The sequence below is a fragment of the Myodes glareolus genome, chromosome 8 (genome assembly GCF_982192425.1).
Source record: "Myodes glareolus chromosome 8, mMyoGla1.1, whole genome shotgun sequence".
Taxonomy (NCBI): domain Eukaryota; kingdom Metazoa; phylum Chordata; class Mammalia; order Rodentia; family Cricetidae; genus Myodes; species Myodes glareolus.
This window is the reverse complement of record NC_142033.1, coordinates 80,172,522-80,192,468: the sequence shown is the minus strand read 5'-3', so window position 1 is coordinate 80,192,468 and position 19,947 is coordinate 80,172,522. Positions and strand designations below refer to the sequence as shown.

At 40.8% G+C, this 19,947-nt stretch overlaps 1 pseudogene; it reads right to left on the bottom strand.

The window, feature by feature from the left end:
- LOC146893918 (nuclear autoantigen Sp-100-like) overlaps nucleotides 1-12,484 on the bottom strand; it is a 52,791-nt pseudogene extending 40,307 nt beyond the window's left edge.
- Between the last annotated feature and the right edge of the window lie 7,463 nt (nucleotides 12,485-19,947).

The following is a 19,947-nucleotide window of genomic DNA, read 5'->3' as shown; positions in this document are numbered from 1 at the left end:
TGGTGATTTGGGTCTGAGGTATTTCTTCTTGCATCTTTGGGATTAACAACATATGTACCACCCCACATACACATACCTCATGCCAATGGTTTCTATCTGAGTCTCATCAGGAAGCTGTGAAAAGGGTGACACATCCTGACTCCATCATAACAATAAGCTCAATCTGTCTTCTACATTCTTGACATTACAACTGATTAGAATAAGTGTCTACAATCTTTTATAGGTTAGCTGGCACTTCCTCTTGAAATAAGTTTTATAAAACGCCCCTCCCACCTACATCTTCACTATTTGAAGGAAACAAAGTTTTGAGTTAAGCACTGGCGAAAGCAGGACTGCAGATTATGTGGGCCTATTTTCTTCAGATGAAGGAAATGAATGATGCCTGGTCACCTGGAACGCAAGAGTGAAAGTGGTCGAACAACCTGCTGATCCTTTGCTCTTCTCCTGTGAGCCAGCCACCCCCTGAATTCAGTCAATATCCTGAGCATTGTTCATGCCATAATGCTGAGTTTTATTTCTTGGTTTAGGAGGCCTTTCTGTATTTGTGTTGCTTTCATTGGTTGAATAAAGAAACTGCCTTGGCCTTTTGATAGGGCCAATCACTTAGGTGGGTGGAGTAGACAGAACAGAATTCTGGGAAGAAGAGTAGAGTCATGCAGATGCCATGAATCTCTGGCCTGAGACAGATGTAGGTTAGAGTCTTGCTGGTAAGCCACAGTCACGTGGTGATATACAGATTTAATAGAAATGGGTTAATCAAGATGTGAGAGTGAGCCAATAAGAGGCTAGAGCTAATGGGCCAGGCAGTAATTTAACTAATACAATTTCTGTGTGATTATTTCGGGTGTAATCTAGACAGGCGAATGGAACAAGGAGCCCTGCTCCTCATACTACAGTTTCTCAGTGAAGAGAATCAGTCCCTATGAAAGAGTCCCCCATGTACTTTGCATCCTCCACCAATAGCATCTCTCCTTATGTTTATCACTGATGCTTCCCTAGACCCTATCCTTGAGCTCTGTTTATCAGCCAGTAGAACTCAGTCCTATTATAAAGGTCATAGATGCTTTGCTACCTTGCCAGGGAGTTTAGATGCTCTGCCTAAAGCTTTGTTGTGATAACTGACACATAGTAACCTTTTGCTAAAGTTTTTACTATGCTTAAATGTGTACAAAGAATAAAATATGAGGTCATACCCTGGAGGGTTTGACCTGGCGCCTGCAGAGATGGTATCAACTTGAGCTTCATTCTTCCCCCTCCAGCGTAGTCTGCACTCAGGCTGAGGCTTGCAAGGTTTCCCACAACTGTTATCAAAGAGACTAAAGATGTTCACTTATTAAGGAGCAGGATCATCTTAATGAGTCACTGCCCAAGGGGACATTATTTTTTTGGTTAGTTTGGTTTTCAATTTTTCCAAAACCAAGAGTATAAAATTTTCGTTTCTTTTCTTATCTATATAAAGTATGTCAACCACTTTAGTTGAACATTCCTCATCACACTCTCGCTATTTTTTATTGGCATTTGTTCTCTGTACATACTCCTGGGTTTCATAAGGACAGTATCATGTAAGTATATAATGTATTTGTCAATATCCTCCACATACTGGTTCATTCTGGGTTTTTCTTTCCTACTCCTGATAGATGTTGTAAGAGGTGTGGGTTGTGTTCCACCACCTGGCTAGCTTAACCCCCAAAATAACCACACAGAAATTGTATTAATTAAATTACTGCCTGGCCCATTAGCTCTAGCCTCTTATTGGATAAATCTCACATCTTTATTAACCCATTTCTATTAAATATGTGTATCACCACATGACTGTGGTTTACCGGCAAGATTCTAACCTATGTCCTTCTTAGGCAGGAGATTCATGGCATCTGCCTGACTCTGCTTTTCTTCCCAGCATTTTGTTCTGTCTTCCCTGCCTACCTGATTCTGCCCTATCAACTAGGCCAAGGCAGTTTCTTTAATAATCAATGAAAACAACACAAATACAGAAGGACCTGCTATACCAGATAGTTTCCTTCCTTTCTCTAAGTATCACATCTACTGTCATGTTATATATAAAAAGAATGAAGTTACATACCTATATAAAAATCTAGCATCCACACATAAGAGAAATCTTTCAGTATTTATATTTCTGTGGAGCTCACAACTCACTTACCAGAATTCTCCAGTTGCATCTATTTTCCTGCAAACAAAGCACTAGCTCATGTATGGACGTTGGAATGCCACCCTGTGGATGCTGCATTTTTCTACGAGAAAGGATCCCAAGGAACCTCTTTTTCCACAGTGTTAAGATAAACTGATCAAAAAGTTGATACTTTGTCCCACAGATTTTAGAGTGAAGAACTAACCCTGTCTTATTTGGGCCTTAGGGAACAGTTTTGTTTCTCCTTTGACTCCTCCCAGGCACCAGAACTTTGTTTGACATGTCCCATCAACTTGGCACTTTTGTTAGTTGTTCATAACCTTCTATGCAAGTATTTTCTTTTATCATCTAAAAGGCAGGTAAGGCTACTAGGTAAATTCTTTCAGTTTGTTGCCTAACCTTAGACTTCATCTTTTATTTCTTTTAAAATAATTAAATTCAAGGCTAGAAGTAGCTGCCACTTTCTCTCCTCCATATCTTCAAACCATCAGAACCTTGTTACAGGGCATCTCACGATCAATGATAAGCTGCTTAGAGACCTTCTTCCCCATCAGAGGAATATGCACCATTTCTGCCACATTAAGGATGCAGTCAGCCAGATATAGAGTCATGTTTTAGCTCTGCTGCACTTAAGTGCCAATGAAGCTCTTAGAACATTCTAGCCATTGCTGTATGATTCAATACCATAGAGCTAGATTGAGTAAATGAAGGAAGTTGTATTAATTACTTTTCTATGGCTGTGATAAAATATAAAAATAAAAAGACCAAAAGCAACTTATGGAAGTAAGGGTTTGCTTTGTCTTATAGTTCCAGAGAAGAGAGTGTGTGATAGTGACACAGAGTGAGAGAGAGAGAGAGTGAGTTCATCACAGTGAGGAAGGTAGGAACAGGATGTTATCTTGGCAGTCAGGAAGCAGAAAGTTCATACTTTATCCAAACCCAAGAATCAGAGAGAAAGAACATGAAGTTGGGATGTATTACACAACTCAAAGCTGAGTGACATACTTCCTTCAGCAAGCATCTACCTCCTAAGATTTCTAAACTCCTCAATTGGGAACCACCAATCAGGACTAACTGTTCAAATATAAGAGCCTATGGAAACATTTCTCATTGAGGCAAAGACAAATGTATATCTAAAATACAGCAAACTTCTCAACAGAAGAGCATTTACTTCCTCTTCTTGAAATTCTATTAGTTTCGGAGTACCTGCTTGTATCCTGCAGAATGCGCTTTTGCTTCGGTGCAGGTGAGAGTGGAGTCAACATAAGGCTGGACACTGAAAGATCATTTTAGACTTGAAGACTGACAGCCCTAATCACTTACACTTACTGAAGACTCTGAACTATGATCAACTGCCAACATCCCAATCACATCATTAAATTCCCTTAATTCCCAACTAATTGAAAGCTGAAATATTTTTATCTCATGGTATTGTCCTCCAGTTCTGTTTAAAAATATGTCGCAAGCTTTCCATTTTGAATGACTAGAACTATGGCACCAGCGTCACTCTCTCTGAATCACTAATTCTTAGTGTTCTGTGGTTTCCACAGATTCCCCTGAACAGCAAATCAAATGACTCTCTCTATTCCTTTCTAGTCCTGTGGTCACCAAGAGACACCACTGGAGTCTCTCAAAAATGCTGCTTTTGAGCCAGTCTGCCTCCTCACTCTTCAGGCCCACCACTAATCTCCCTTAATCTGCAAGGTGTTAGCAATTAGCACAGGGACAGCATGGCAGCCAGAAAGCATCTGAGTGTCCAAGCTGATCTTATGAAAATTCTTCCCGGAAAGGTGATGGGAGAATGGGGGTATTGCTGGGCCAAAAGTTCAACACATGCCTTTCAAACGCCATCTGCCTTTGGTGCGTCATTCTACAGCACTGGGTGATCATCCACAGATGGTTCTTTTGCGTTTATGAGGCTTTGTTGTCCCTTCTTTCGGTCCTGAATCTGGGTAATGTTGCCCTGCTGGCTTGAATAGAAATGCATCTCCACGGCTCAGGTGTTTGAATACTTGCTCTTCAGCTGGTGGCACTTCTTTTGGGATATGGAGGCTATAGCAAACACAGGGTCATAGAGGTGAGGCTAGAAGTACCTAATCAGCCCCAGTTTCAGTGCAAGAACTCTGCTTCCTGGCCAGCCATTGAGCAGTGTGCAGGCTGCCTTATGCTCCTGCTGCTATAAGTCCCGCCATGCCCTCTCAAACATGAAAACTGTGAGCTAATAATGCCATTTGTGTCAGGTATTTTGTTCAATATTGAGAAAAGTCAGTATGATGCCCACTTCCCAAAGTGAACATATGTGTGTGTATTTATTCCATAAATTAAATAGAATCAAAAGGAATCATAGCTTTTTGGTGTGTTTATAGTTCTTTAAGATGCTAATCTTTACAGAGATGGCAGGTTTCTGGGTGAGACAATTCAAGGGTGGCTTTGATATATGTAAGTAACTGAGGCAGATGGAAATGGCTAGGCAACTGAGGAAAAGGCAGCCCTCACTTCCTCCTGGAGTAATGTGTAGGGACTTCTGAGATGGAAGGGCATTTGACCAGCTTGACGGGGCCAAGCCCAACAACTGACTCACTGGAGTTTCTTTACCAAGTAGCCTGTACCTAAGTGACCCCATCTGATGCTTTCACGCTAGCAGAAATCATATACAGGTAGATATTCCAAATCCAAACTTGGCTGTTGTTATTAAATATCCATGATCCTGAATATTATGCATATGAAAGTTTTGTGGGCAGAAGGCAATCTTAAATGCAAGTGCAGAGGAACGTAATCTAACTGGCTTCAGGGATCAGGTAGGACAGACACAGGAGGGACATTGCAAAGTTTCTGCCATTCCTTTCTTTGTACATGCTAACTTTATCCACTCCCTCTTTCTCTGCTTCCTCCATTAGAAAGCAGTGATGGTAACAACTCTTGTGGTTTGTGACAGTGGCTTTGGATCTGGGCAGATAGAAATCTGATCCCAACTTCATCATGTTTCCTGGAAACTGTAACCATCTGGTCTGTGTATATTTTCTTCTCATCCGTGAAAGAGCAGCAGTACAGTATTTGCTCCAAGGATTGTCATTTTGCTAATGAAATCTGGTACTGTGGTGATGGCACAGTTGATGTCCTTGGCCTGACTGTCTTCCTGCTGCTCTGAATTGAGCTATTCTCTCTTGTTTTGTGGTGTCGCTTTCAGAAGATGGGTGATACGGTGGTAATTTTGAATGGCACTATGGTCTAAAAAATAGGCTTAGGAATAAAACTGTGTTCCAATCCTTAGTCTCCAAACGGCTAGTTTTGATGACTTAATATGACCTAGAATAAACTATCCCATTATTATGAGATTGGGGTTCTCAAACCTCTGAGGACTGGCAGTCATTCAAAACTTGATACACAAAGCTTGCCACAGCCTTCATCACACAGCCAGTGTCCTGAGTACTACAACTTTGTCCGACATTGTTTTGGGGGAATACCTCTTATCAGATAAACATCTGCCTGTGGTTTCACTGAACAGCACACCTGTAATCTACCTCATTTCTACAAAGATACAGTCTCTCCTTTAATGTGTAGCTTGGATAAAAGAAATATCTTCCCAATAAGTTTAAAAAATAAGTTGGAGCATTCCAACAGGGCTAGCCAGAGGGAACACATGAAGATTGAAGCTCTCTCTATAATCCTGTGCCCAGCATGGCAGCACCTCATCTGCCAGGAGAATTGCATGATATCCTTTTCTTAGACTCGCTACATCAGCATCTGAATTATATTTCCACTTCACAGACAAGCATAATCAGTGACCAGTTTCTATTATGAATGAGATTAAATTAATGAAAAGGAGGCATCTTACCTGATATATAGAAAATATTTTTTACATGATAGAGATAAGAACAAGGGCAGGGAAATGTTTCTTCACAAAAATACATCTGAAGATTGAAATCTAACAATCCACAGTCCCAAACCACTCAGAGTGAAGCTGCCCTCATAATCTAGCTTCTGGCAGTGTTGGAAATCCCATCTTGGTTGAGGGATTTGCAAGTCAGCCCAGATAATGGAATCACACAGGAAGACTGAGACCTATTGCGAATAAAAACAGATCGGGCACCAAAAATTGTCATCACCCTTGATACCCCTGGCCTTGATGCCAAGGGAGTGACCTCAGCAATGACCTGAAGTACACTTGTGGCAGCCTATGTCAAACCCAGTATCTTCGGCAGGATGAGTGCTGTGCTGTACTATGCTGAGGTGTGATGTGGTGTGATGGGTTGTGGTGTGTTGTGCTGTGCTGTGCTGTGCTGTGGCTGAGCTGTGCTGTGGTGCAATGCAATGTGGTGTGGTGCAGTGTGATATGATGTGATATGACATCACATGATGTGATAATGTGATGTAGAATGAGGGTGCATGGACCCAATGATGCCTACAATGAGGCCAGAGGAGTGTGCCAGGTGTCCTTCTCTACCAATCTCTGCTTTATTCCTTTAAGACAGAGTCTCTCACTGAACCAGACGTGGCTAATTCCATTAGACTGATGTATTGACCAAGCACCCTTACACAATGAACCAACTCAGCAAAGGCATCATTTTCAGGCATCACAGCACTCAATAGTGCAATGGTTAGCAATTGTCTATAGTTTGATTACGCATAGACAAATTGACAACTATAAGGCAAAGTCCAGACGTTCTTCAACACTTCACCTCAGACATTAAGCTAATCTTTCCATCTATTCCTTCAGCCTTGCCTTTGTGGTCTTGTGCACCTTACTACCACCATGGTATTTTGCCACATTGCCTCCATGGTATTGTACACCTTGTCACTGCCGCCTGCTAGTCCTAGTATAAGTCATCAAGAGAAAGGAAGGTTTTTGCTGCAGTGTTTTCCATTCCCGCTAACAAGTCCATTAAGCCAGCATCTTGCTCAGGGTGAAATTCAGCATGGCTTATGGAGCATTCAGAGCATGTGGAACATAGGAGCTTGTGATTCCTAGCTCACGTTCCTTCCCTTTCTTCATTCCTTCCTTTCTTTCTTCCTTCCTTCCTTCTTTCCTTCCTCCCTCCCTCCCTCCTTCATTTCTTCCTCCGTCCCTGTGTCCCTCTTTTGTTCATTCCTTCCTTTTTCTCTTCTTGCTCCCTCCCTCTCCCCACCTTGACTCTTTTTTTTTTCTGGAATGACACCTTCAAGCTTTACCCACTAAGCTACCTCCAATGCCCCCTGTTCATTTTCTTGACACTTCTAAGTTTCTGAAACATACTCTCTGCTCACTCTGAAAATCTGGTTGTGTGACACCAGTCTATTCTTTTTCACTGAGGCCTCTGCTAGGATAGCCTTGGCATGATAGGACTGAAAACATTTAGTGAGGGAAGGGTATTTCACAGCACTCCAAGAAAAAGACGGGAAGTAGTTCTAGAGCAGGCTGATAGAAACTGCTTTTTCTTAGCAAGAGCAGGCTGTTTACTTGGGTTCACAGGTAATCAAAACCAGAATGATGCACTCATCTGTTTGTATAGCAATATGTCATTAGCAGTCATTTTATTGTCATGGTCCTTTAGCAGAATAATAGTGGTATGTTTTTCCCTAGGCACACCACCTATCTAGTCTCAGGTTCTTGGCCATTTTAGAAGTGTCAGGTATGGGTTCCACTCCATGGAGTGGACCTTAAAACAAAACAAACAAGGTTGATTACTCCCATAGTACCTGTGCTGCTGTTGTAGGATGATATTGATGATACTTGTCTTCTTCTGTAGTATACCTAAAGTACCTTCCAGTACCATAAACACTCTACCTATATATCAGTTCATCCCTCAACCCTCATCAAAGACGCCTCTTGCTTGCAGTAGACAGTAATTGGCACAGAGACCCACACCTGGTCAATGTGCAGAGAGTGAAAGACTTTGGAGCACATTATCCTGTGTTACGTCTCCCGACAAAAGAAGAACTGAGGCCGTGATCAACCGGACAACAAGATGACCAAGACTGTCACCCATGCATACCTTTTCCTCTTGCCCCAGTTCTTCCTCCATTTATACCAAAAACTCCTGTTAGTTCCCAAAAAATGGACTTGGGGTCACTGGACATTATTATCTGTATTCCCTCGAGTGAGTGCACTGATTAATTCATTCTTTCTCCTCTCTCTCCTTTCTAGAAATATTTGTCTCTTTGTCTTGTTGTGACAAGTGATTAAAACTAGTCTATCAGGAGTGCCATCTGGAGCCATTGCTTTTGCTCTAAAACTTAGGTCACAGTCATAGGTCTTCTGTGGCAGGGAAGTAAGGCCGGGAGAGAACAGTATAAAGATCAAAATATGAAAAAAAAAAAAAAGAAGATGGCAGAGAGACACTGGAAAGCCTTCCACACACACACACACACACACACACACACACACACACACACACACACACGAAGTGTGGTGAAGAAAAGACCACAAATAACAAGGCAGAAGATACAGGTGCTCTGTAAGTGACCTGTGAAGGCTCAGGGCGTTCTTGGCCCAGCGGGCTCCTTCAGCGGCCTTCCTTGGCCGACTTCCTTTCTTAGTTAATGTCTCTATTTCTATTTCGCCCCTTGTCCCTGGTCTAGTTTTGTTCCCTGAGATACAATGCATGCCACAGCAGGGGCTTCCAGGACTCAGCTCCATGCTTATCCCCCTATTGCCCTCACAGTTTGCAACACCTGAAACACCTCAGGAAGGAGAAAAGAGTTGGGAGTCACATCTATCTCCAAAAGACTCCTCCTTGTGTGTTTTCGTTAGCAACAAAATATGCTGCAACCTTGTGTCAGGCGCAGGCAAATGGCTCCCCTGAGACTTATTAATGAGGCCATGTGGAACTTTGTGGAAATACAAAGTCAGTAGCAAGCTCACTTACCAAGCATATGCTTTGCTCTGGAGTTTAGCCGCATCGCACTCCTGTGAGGAGGTTTTTGCTATTGAGAGGGTAAATATTAATCTTAGATAAATTTCAAAATGTCTCAGATGGCACTGTCCCTTTCCTAGCAGTCCTTCCTCCAGAAAATCTGTGATGGGGAGGTCCTGTGGGTGTCCCTTTGAAATGTCTGTCGATTTCTTTAAGAGCCAACTCTCTAGTTGATAAGCAGAAATGCTTTTTCTTAAGGGCAGGGGAGGCTCCTCTTTGAAATGGAAACGTCAAAGACATTAATTACAAGAGAGGCTTCCTTTGAGAAAGCAGCAGGCGGAGGGTGTATACTTTAACTTAGGTATCCTGGCTCCAACCTGAAAAACTCCATTATTTTGTAGAGATGAAAATTTCTTCTCTTCCTCTTACTAAAGGTAATTAACTTACAGAGGTGGCAACTTTAACCATTGGGCAAATTTAGGTTAAAGTATGGATGCCAAAGGTGACTAATTACTTTTGCTTCAGTGCTAAATATTGCTTCCCTTAAACATGTATATACTGGGGAATGGGCGCCTTGATATCTAAAAGGGTAATTTTCTTTCTAACATTATTTCTTATTTTTTAATAATGTGTGTGTGTGTGAGAGAGAGAGAGAGAGAGACAGAGAGAGAGAGAGAGAGACAGAGAGACAGAGACAGAGAGCTCTAGTGCTTTAGTGACTTGCCTGCATTATACACATTCATTCATTCTTTCTTTCTTTCTTTCTTTCTTTCTTTCTTTCTTTCTTTCTTCCTTCCTTCCTTCCTTCCTTTCTTCCTCCCTCCCTCCCTCCTTTTTTCCCTTCCTCCCTTCCTTCCTTCCTTTCTTCCTCCCTCCCTCCCTCCCTCTCTTCCTCCCTCCCTCCCTTTCTTCCTCCCTCCTTCCCTCCCTTCCTTCCTTCCTTCCTTCCTTCTTTCCTTCTTTCCTTTCTTCTTTGTGGTCTTTTTTGAGACAGGCTCCCAGGTAGACCAGCATGGCTTAGAGCTCATTAGGTAGTCAAGGATAACCTTAAACTCCTGGTTCTCTTGATTCTACTTCCTGACTGGTAGGGTTAGAGATGTGCACCACCATGTATAACAATGTAGCTTTGGAAATTGAAACCAAGACTTCCTTCATGCTAGCTGGCACTCTTATAATGGAGTTGCACCAACAACCTTTAATGTATTTTTGTTTTTTGGTGCACCGACATCATATATACACCCACAAAGACCTGGCACCAATGATCAGGTAGTAGAAATGGAATTCACATTTTTGAGGCAGATAAATATAAGTTTTTTTTTCTCATGAAGAATATTTGGATCATTGTTTGCATATAAAATGCATCTGGGAAATATCTAATACTCTCTTTTAATGATTTTTTGTACCAGTTGTAAATAGTTTAGAAGTAAAATATACAGGATTTATAAATTTGGACTTTATTGACAGTATTCAGAATGAATAAATTATTAATTTGAAGGCAAGTATGGTGGCACACAGCTATGATCAGATCATTCAAGAAGCAAAGGTAAAAGTGTTGCCCCAATTTCAAAACCAGTATAGTCTACAGAGCAGGGTCTAGCCATCCAGTGCTTGATAATGAGACTTAAAAAGATAAAGGAAAAAGTAAGTAAATAAATAAGTAAGAAATTATATTTTATTTCTCCTTTTCTTGCAATGAGTTATTCTATGGAGCACATGATTTCTACAACCACATTGCCTATTTTTTTTGGACTCCTTCAAAAAGCTTTAAAACAACACTATTATGCATCAGGTGATGAGAAATCAGTTCGTTATAGGGCCCTTCAATAAATTGATTTTAACCCATAAGATCATTTGTAGTAGCTAGCCAAAATGCTCGACAGAGTAAGTGATCAACACAAATGCCTGGGCTATTAAGTTCAAACAAACGATTTAGAGATGTTACCAGAATTGAGTTTTGTGAATCACTTTAAGGACACAGTCAGAAAGAAAACGTCAGCTTTTAAGGCATTCTGACATGAGAGGAGATATTCTAAAGCAGGGATTCTTAACATGTAGGTCACAACCCATTGGAGGAACCAAAGGACCCATTTATGGAGGGCGCCTAGGACCATCTGCATGACAGATATGATATTTACATTACAACTCATAACAGCAGCAAAATTACAGTTATGAAGTAGCAACAAAAATAACTTTATGATTGCGATTGCAGCATTAAGAAGGTTGAGAATCACTATTCTAGAGAGACTATTGAAGCAGGGCACCTCAAAAAATTAAAACTTTCCGCAGGAATCCTACCTGGAAGGGATGGAAAGGTGGTTCTGACAGATTAACACACGTACATTTCCCAGTAGTTGTTTCACCTGTTCCAACCTTTTGCTTCTTTTATAGACATCCTTTTTTAAACTTTCCATACATCATAAAGTATTTCAATCATATCCATCCATCACACCCCCTCCAACTGTCATCCATGTACACGAACCCATCTCGCTTTACAACTTCATGGACTTTTGGGGGCTTGGGGGGGCTATTAATAACCCTTCTATAAAGTACCATGCAGCTACAGAAAAGACTGAGAGAAACTAAGCATCTTTTCACCCCAAGTTGACCAAATTTTCAATAAATCATTTTTCTTCAACTTGCTTCATTTTTTTTTTTCAACAAGCAGGTAGTTTTGTATCAAAGTGCTTCTATAACAGTGTGGCTTTTTAGATCTGTTCTTCCCACCCAAGACACAAGCTGTCTGGTTCATGATGGAATGAGGTCTCTAAAGTCAGTGTGAGGGTCACCTTGAAGAGTGGTGAGTGTTTGCATTATGAAGTATCTCCATCCCTTACAGCTAAAGTGGTCTACATCTTTTACAACTTCCTCTAAAGAGTCACCCCTCAAAACTCCATGGAGTGTCAGCTTGTTCTCTGGCAACAAGACAATTCCTTTAACTATTTTCTTGCCTATAGACAAACAGACTAGATGTGTGTCAGTTATGGAGGTGGCTGATTTTATTTTCTGAATTTCCATCATTAATTGTGGTAACTACAAGAGCCAAATTTTCTCTCTTTAGAGAAAAAAATTGATTTGTTATTTGACCACATTTACCCTTCAGATTCCTCCCAGATCCACCCCAACCCCCATTCCATACCCATTTTTCTGTCTTCATTTAAAACACACACACAACGAAGTCCAAATACAGTTGCCTGTAAACCCTTCCATGTGTGGCCATGGTCTGAAGCATGGTCAACTTCTCAGGTGCCACATCCTTAGAAAACAGGCTCTTCTCCAATTAGCTATCAGCTTCCAAGAGCTTCACACCTAGGACTGCGATACCTAAAGCACCTGTCACCTCCGAGTTGGAACTTTGCTCTGGCTTGAGCTCTCCCAGGCCTTGTGCATGCAGCCACAACTGCTGCGAGTTCGTGTGCAGAATTTCCCTGCTGTGCCCATAAAACACTGGGTCGGTATAGTCATCTACAGTCTCTAGCTTGTGCAGCCTCTGCCCTCTTTTCCACATGATCCCCGAACCTTGAGAAAAATGGGTATCATAGAGATGCCCCGATTCACTGTTGGGCATTTCACAGTCTTGTGGTCTCTGCACCTTGATGCAAGTGTGGGTATAAGAGTAAAGATTTTTAAATCTTTAAAGTTCTTAGAAACTTGCATTACCCACAGATAGAAATAACATTAATAAGCAAATAAAAGATTGTTTATGACTACTTGCATCAATCACCTAGAGGAGGTTTTATGTTTGTTTTTACATCTTTGGATAAATATTTGGGGCCTCTTCTGAGCTAGTAGATGAAAAGACTTGTTGATTGAAAGCACAAAGGAACTACATTTAAGAATTTTCAGATTGACCTCCATTCCCAGGAAAGTCTGAGATGACCCGCCGTAACTGTGAGCCAGAGGCGGCACACCGTTCTCGAAATTATAGTGTGTGTATACATATTGATCACACTGCACAGAGCACAGTGCATACAGAATAACTACCTGTCTTCGCTCTGCACTGTTTCTCAGAAACTGACCTCCTTAAGGGTTCAACCTGTGAGTTCAGAAGACATAACTTCTTTAGATTAAAATGGAGGTGACAGAGCTAAAACAAAAGAAAAAATATTTCGGCTGAAAGCAACCATTTCCTCACAGTCTGCACTCAGTAAAATTTACAGGGGCCTCGAGGCTGCATACATTTGATGGTTCTTCATCACAGTTCTGTGAACTAGGGCTGCAGCGAACTGCTTGTCACATTTTGATGAGGTGGTCTTTAATCTCAAGGGGCTTTGGCATGCATACCTTACATGCTCGAGGAGAAGGTGAAATACAATTATCTCACCATTTATTTATGTTTAGTGTTGAGGCTGCAAGGGGGATACTTAGAAAGACAGAGGGCCTGGTCTTAAATCACGTCTCCATTGAAATGTGTCTTGGAAAGTTTCCTCTCAGTTCTTTGGAGTATGAGAACCATCGTGATGCCTAAGGCCAAAAGTAGGCAGAATACTGATCAGAAATGACAGACGGGGGAACTCAACAAAAAACTACTTATGTCTCAGAATTCAGGGGTAAATTTTAACAAGGTATCGCTTGATAGGAAAATGTTTATTTTTGATAGTTAATGTTAGGAATATTTTCTAATGCGAGCTCTCTGCCAACGCAAAATAATCCCAAAATCAAGCCAAATCAGACCAGATTAAAAGATATCCAGGTTTAATTAGACACCTGTGATCCCAGGCTGTTTTTCTTTTGGTCTGGTCCCTTTAAGGGGCAAGCCACGCCCACTCCCAGTGACTTCTGACCTCTCTTCTGACCTCTCCTTGCCATCTTAACTCTCCTTCTGTTCCCTCTCTTGGCTTGTGCACAGGTGTTTTCCCCTCTCTCTCTCTTTTTCTATTTCTGCCTTTCTTTCTCTCCCTCTTCTTTAAGTAATAAATATTCAGCTTTATGTTCAGCCTTATGTCTATTTACTATATCCTGTAAGCCTTTTACCAGCCCTGGTACCAGCCTGTCAGGGATGAGCCACCCCTCTGCCACTCGCGGAGGGGAATCTGCACCGCTCCGGCCGTCTCTGCCTGGACTAGCAGCTGCAGCCACGCCAGCAGCATTATATTTTTAAAGAACAAAACAGGGTCATGGACAGGAACTGGAAGTCACCAACGTGACCACCAGAGACCAGAGAGGAAAAGGGAAAACCACGTGTTTAATTTTTTTTGGGGGGGGGCAGTTTAAACAGCCTGTGGGAGTGGTCTTAACCATTCCTGAGGAGGGGTCAAGGGTCAAGGGGCACAGGGGAGGGGCCTCCAAAGATGGAGGCCAGAGGCTGGGATTTCAACTGACCCCTTCAGTGGTATTTGTCTCTATTCAGCCCTAGTCTGTGAGTTTTGCTGTCAATACTACTATTGGCTGTTGTCCTCTTTTTTTAATGGCTGCTACTTTTTAAGCTATGGGTATCCCAGTAAACAACTGCGACTCCACAGCTACCAGCAGTGGGGTAGCGGCTAGGCCACAAGGACCACAGCCTGAGGAAGTTCTCTTCCCTCAGGCACCGACTCTTTCAAAGCCACTAAGAAAACTTATTTAAATCTCAGTCCTACTAAAGAACTCAAGATTCACAGGTTGAAGTACAATCCTGTTCCCCAGAAAGACTGAATAGCAAGCATCTCACCTAGCTCACCACCTTGGGTCTCCCAAGAAGTCTTTTGTGCTTTTTCTCTCCCCCTCCTTATAAACCCTTCTCCACCTGGCTCCTCCCTACTACTTCCTGTCAGCTAATTGCTGACTCAGTCTCTGGACCACAGGTGAATTTTATTTAACCAAATACATCTTTCCATCATTAAACAAATGTTCCAGAGCATAAACAAAAGCAATACGCCTTAAAGTAATATTCTGCAACAACTGGCTTTATTTTCAGTCACCACCTTGTTACTCCATCGGCCATATTCCAAATAGAGATTGCATACCTCTTCCTGCAGGTTTTCTGCTAAGGAACTCCAGCTAAACTGCCTCTGTGGACCTAATCTTGCTGAAGAATGTTTCTTTCCCAAGTTCTGCCTTCAAGTCTAGGTGTCTGTCTCAGTCTCAAGGTCCAGTGAATGTGGAGGTAAACCATTATCTATGGGCAGTTTACTTGGGTGCAAGCTTTTCCACATGTTTCAAAATTACTATTATGTACAACACACACATACATTCACATGTAATGCTGGTACACACATACATAATGTTTAAGATAAATGCATTTTTTAGATTTGTTAACACTTTAGTGTAAGTTGATTTTCAAAGTTAATTTCAAATTTGATGAATGATTCAATTTTGATAAAGCTTAACACTGATCATTGCTAATGTTTAAATTAATTTTTAAACTTCTGCAAACACTATAAGGTAGAACACTTATGGTCATTTGAGTTTTGACAATGATTTCAATGTAATGCAATTTAGAAGGGTATTTTTTAAAAAGAAAACAAAAAGGTAAAAGCCATGGAACATCCAGGAAAGGGATGCTAAACTTGGTTATCTTCTTTATACAGTGAATGCAAAATTAACTGAATATTGGCCATGAACATAAATGCAAGTATTTAGGATATTCTTTTAAAAATAGAAAAATTCTGCCCTCATTTGTAATTATTTCTTTGAGAATTTCATACATTGTATTTTGATCAAATTAATCCCCATCCTGAATTCCTTCCAAAGCCAGGTCTCTTTTTCTACCCACTGAATTTTGTGTGTTCTTTTGTGATTCTGCTGTTTTAACTCCATCAAGTATAGTTGGTGTTCTGAAATGGGTGGCCTTTCATTGAATGGAATATGGTGATTTTGATCTTCAGCCAGAAGAAATTTTAAAACGTGTTCAAGGTTACATACTCTAATTTGCTATAATATTGATAGCATTTTTAGTGTTAGATGAAAATGATGAGTTATGTGATGAACAACCTTTCTTTGGGTTGAGAAAAATCTATGATCAGCCAGAAGTTACAATTGTTTTATAATGAAACAATCAGAAATATGATCTATTAACATAATTTTAAGTTGCCATAAGAAATTAAACTTTACCTAAAACTGATTTATGGTGAGCTAATGATAAAGGCAACTTGGTAAATGCCAGTGGATGCGAGCAGCGCTTGTGATTTATGCTTCAGTAGAAGTCAGAAAAGATTCCTTAATTACTTTGGAGAATTAAGCTAAGTAAAATATGTATAGGTTTTAGGAATTATAAATGTAATCAGTTAGACATAGAAATTCCTTTTCTACTCAAAATTAGTAAGTGAAGAAACTTACAAAGCAAATTTGGGCAGTTTTTTTTTTTTTTTTTGAAGGAAATAAATAACACAGAAAGTCTATGCCATGAACTAAATAACTCGTGGAGGACAGGTAGGGCCCCTCAATAACTGATTTGATCTGAGCCAGGAAGGGAGCATAAGGCTAAATTGGTGGTTATGCATATTGCGCTATGTAGAAAGCATTGAGTCAAGGAGAGAGTGAGTCTTCACAGGGCAGAGAAGGGGCGACAAAACCCCCTTAAAAAGAACCAGCTTTTCAGTATCTGGAGTTGCGCTGTGTCTGGAGATGAATCAAGCCTTAGAATCACGGGCAGTTAAAGGTGCAGAATCTTCCATTCAGATCATTCATCCCCTCTCAGTTTTGAAGTGAGGAAAAAAACAAAGAATGAAAACAAAGATGCATATTATCGTCTTATGTGAAGTAGGGTGGCGGTGAGGGGTGGCTAGGCTCCCTCAATTTTACACTGGAGATAATCCAAGAAAATGAACAGTCAAGGCGCTTGGGATTTCTATTTTTAAAAGGATCTTGCCAATTACAGTTGGCAAGCTCATGAATATGTTAATCCTCTCAGCTGCTTGCTTCTTTCCAGTCCTCAGTTAAGTAACAGTCTGGAATGGGCATTCATCTTCAAGACTCCACTCCCAAGGCCCCGGCCGGCCAAGCTTTCTGCCACATAAGTTAAATTCCCGAGGTATCGATATGAAACCCACTGTTCATAATTCCTGTGGACTGTCTCTCAACACCTGATCATTTTTATCTGATGAACATTCTACATGCTGGCTTTGCAAGCAGGACACTGCAGTTATTCACTTATACCCACGATTTATTAACTCCGTTACAGTCATGGACATAGAGTTTAGTTGTGATTCGGAATTTGCTGTCCGCTTTGAGATTTATTTCAAGACACTCTGTGACCCTATAAGTCTGAAAAGCCCATATAAAAGAGGGTTTATTCTTAGAACTATGATCAGCAGGGTAGCTTTCCTTAGAGCCTTGGATGTAGCTGTGTGAGAGGTTTTTCTTTTTAGCTTTCTGGTGGAGTAGACCTCAATAAAATTTAACTAGTGTAAACTCAAGTAAGCAGGAAGTTTTCTTTAAAAAAAAAAAAGAAGAAAGAAAAAGAAAAAGAACTGCCATTCCATAAGCTTGTCTAGTCTGAGATAAGCAACATCTGTCTTATAAAGAAACTAAAGAGTGTTAGCATTTACTTCTTAAAAACCAGCTCTCACTTCTGAAGATTTAAATCTAAGAAGACAGTGAGTAGAAGGACAAAATCTACTTGTCAGTCATGCACCTTCATTTAGCAGATTCTCTGTGCTTTCCTTCTATGAAAACACCATCCTCAGAATTACAGGAATCAACCTGAATCTCAGTTGCAGCTGAGCTCTTTGGGACATTTACATACCTTGTCCTTGCGACTATTTATCCTTGGAGGGAAGAATGAACACTTGACCCAGCATCAAGGTTCAGCTCCCAGAAAGGCAGCCACAAGCATCAAGGCTGCATTGCAGTCCCGGTGGTCATTGCACTGCATTCAGTCTGATTCTGTTTTACCAGTAATGTCCTTGGGTGCAGCTTTCTTTGCCCAGCATTGATATTTAGTGTTGCAGCATCTTAATATAACAGAAAAAAAGAGGCAGAAAAATGCTTACTCATCAGTCTGTTATGAAAATTATTTATAAGCACAAATATTTATGATGAGGAAAGGGGCCCTAAATGCTAGTGCTGGCAATTATTACTAGAAAGGTTGTTAATGCACCAACCCCTATGGAGAATTGTTGAGGACAGCCTACTACACTAAATAATTTCCAATTAAAGAAGTCTGTGCAAAGGTGAGGCCTTTCTAAGAGCAAGTCAAGAGTTCCCAAACTCACCACCAGTCTTACAACTACATAACCACAAACCCCGTTGGTGCCACACATCCACAAGTGATCAGCATTTTAAACAAACTGAAACCACAAATTTGCTCCAATGAGAAAGAGTTGCTGAAAACTTTGTTTTTATTTTATCGATCATGAAAAAGTCAACAACGGCCTGGATTTGTATGCCCCACTCCCTAAATTTACATATTGAAATCTAATGCTTATAAGATCATCTTAGGGAGTGGGCTCTCTTAAAGTTAATTGGGACCCAAGGAAGACATGACCTCATGGATAGGCTTAGCTCTTTGTGAAACAGACCAAGAGTCATCCTTCACCTCCCACCATCTGAGAATGTGTGAAGATGTTGAGCAATGAACAAGAAACAGGTGACATGATGCACCAAGTCTACCATATGCCCTAAAGTTGGAGCTTATAGCCTCCAACCTGTAAGACATCATACAGTGACAATAAGCCATCCAGTTTATAACACTCTAGTACAAGAGTCTACAATGTAAAAGACCAAATCTTAAGAGTATTTAACAGCATCCTACAATGTGATTCCATCGTATAATTATGTTCCGTACATTTGCATATGTGTTTGTGATCAGGTTCATTACAAAATTTTATAATTGTAGTATACTAATGAGTAAATGACTAAGGCAGGTTGAACTTGTAAATTGTGTATTGCACCAGATTGCTTTAATACATACTGTTCAAACTAATGACCCATGTTTTATAATTCAAGGAATGCAGTTAGACAGTCTCGCATTAGACACTCTCTATATTTCTGGGCACTGGAGAAAGTGCAAGATGGGAAAACACGGCTCTTACTTGTAGGAAACACATATCATGTGGAATAGAAAGGAAAAGCAAATTAAATGGCACATCAGCAAAGTTATGTACCTGTTCATTTATTCACTAGACAGCCATAAAGCAACAGTATGTTCTGAGCAAGTACTGTGGAGCAGTTTCCTATAATATTCAAACTCCACCCTGCAGGGAAGCTGTTAAGACAGAAAGTAAACAACTCAAAATAGCTTCAGGATGTCCCTGAAACTGACCAAATTTACTAGACTCCTCCCTCTGAAAACACTATGAGAACCAACCAGGTTTCTAGAAGAAACCAACAGAGTTGCCTGGACGAGGTTTAGACTAACTGAGACAACTGAGAACACTCTCAAATCTGTGAAATGGTGTGGGAGGTCCTTTTGTCTATGTGTTGCTTTTATTGGTTGATGACTAAAGAAACTGCCTTGGCCTGTTGATAGGGCAGAACTTAGATAGGTGGGAAAAAACTGGACTGAATGCTGGGAGAAGGAAGGTGGAGAGAGAGATGCCATGGAACCGCCAAAGACAGATGCTGGGAATTTTACCTGGTAAGCTTCTGCCACGTGGCATTATATAGATTAATAGAAATGGGTTGAATTAATATGTAAGAGTTAGCTAATAAGAAGCTAGAGCTAATGGACCAAGCAATGATTTAAATAATACAGTTTCTGTGTGATTATTTTGGATCTAAGCTAGCTGGGTGGCCAGGACAGACAAACGGGCCCTCCTTACAACAACAGAGCTGCCTGCAGGCTGTGCAGTATGCTCCAGTTTCCCAGGAATAGAGAGCTGTCACCTATCCTGGGGTGCACTTTGGTGAAACAACTGTCTTCAAGTAACCCCAATAAAACTCACCAAATCAGATTTTGATGGCATCAGTACTTTGGTTTCTCATGGGTTCCATATATGGAATGAGTAGACATGTGTGTTGTACCTCATCAAGAAAACTTTTCTCACACAGCAGCAAGCAACACAGTTGAAGGGACAAGAAGGGCAGGGTAAGATGAAACCATTCTGGCAA